Source organism: Pteropus alecto, unplaced genomic scaffold (genome assembly GCF_000325575.1).
Source record: "Pteropus alecto unplaced genomic scaffold, ASM32557v1 scaffold143, whole genome shotgun sequence".
In the NCBI taxonomy this organism is placed as follows: domain Eukaryota; kingdom Metazoa; phylum Chordata; class Mammalia; order Chiroptera; family Pteropodidae; genus Pteropus; species Pteropus alecto.
In genome coordinates, this window is record NW_006434828.1 from 4,653,946 (window position 1) to 4,655,353 (window position 1,408).

Sequence of the window (1,408 nt, forward strand, 5' to 3'; positions counted from 1 at the left end):
AGCCCCTGCCACCCCCCGCGAGGAGTCGAGTGGAACCTCTAACTTTTGTGAAGTTCTCCTGGTAGACTGGAGGCGGGAAACGTACTCAACACTCACAGCACACGCACCTTTTTTTTTTTTTTTAATTAAAAAATCAATATATTGTCCAGGGTTTTTCTGTGGTTGAACAGAGAAACTGAAGCCGTCTCATATCTTAACTTCTGGGGGTCCTAATACAAATCGGGGGCGAGAGGGTGTGTGTACACAGGTGCACATGCGCATTTACGTGTATGTGGTGTTGCTGCCAGTCTCATCATGCTCTGCTCCTTAATTTTTCCTGGCAAGATATTTTGGATCTTTGTCCAGTAGCTTTGAAAGCATTTTTATGCGAGCTCTCTTTCCTCCCTCCGCTGTTTTAATTCTTTCATTCCTTGTAGAGTTACTTGTCTAAAAGTATTCCCCTTCCCCGCCTGCTCCCCCATTTATAAAGGAAGACTTCCATCTGGATTAATTCTGCCTGTCATCCTGGATGGCATTGTTTTTGCTTGTTTTTCTTTTTTTCTCATAGCCGCAACATAAATCTACTGAAATCTTAGTTTGGAAACTGTAAAGTAGACACGTATTGCCAATGTTTCAGTGATTTGTGGCATATTGTCACTTAAATGTTAGGTGGTTGGAGGACACATTAGCTCTGACTTCCAAAGAGGCATGTTTTTGTGAAGTTCACTTCAAAAAGAAAAAACGTCAGACACTGTTGTACTGTTTGCTGGGGCACGGGGTGGGGAGGGAATAGGGTTATTTACTTACTTTCTTTTAAGTTGTTATGGCTTGGATACCTAAGGTTATTCGCATGTGGGACTAGGTTAAGGTAGGATACACAGTTTAATGTTGGTCATATTACCTTAAACGGGAAAACCATCATGTTAGAGTTAGTCAGTCACATGATGATACCCCAACGGTACACTGAAGGCTATTTGCATTCGAAGGCCTCTGTTGATGCTGATAAGGTATACATGGTGTTCGTGGGGTGTGGTGGGACTTTTCTTCTGACGTGATGTTTGCACCCTTTCAGGGATGGCTAGTGGGCTGATCCCCCCCCCCCCCCCCGCCGATCCCTGACTCCTTACAGCTTCTGCTTTCCCCGACCAGGTGTCACGCAGTTCCTGTGTGTTTATAGTTACCCGTTCAGTAAACTACATTTGTCATTGAGCACGAGGTTTGTGTTGGGCATTATTCTAGAACCTGGGGTTCGAGAATTGAACAAAATAGGTGAAAACCGTGCTCCGGCTGACATTCTAGGTGTGACACAACGGCGTGGGTCATGTGGAAGAGTGCTGTGGGCCAGGCAGGAGGGGTTGGAGGCACAGCCAGGATGGCCAGGAAAGGGCCCACTGGGAGCAGGCCTGGGAGCAGCGTAGGATGAAGGGCA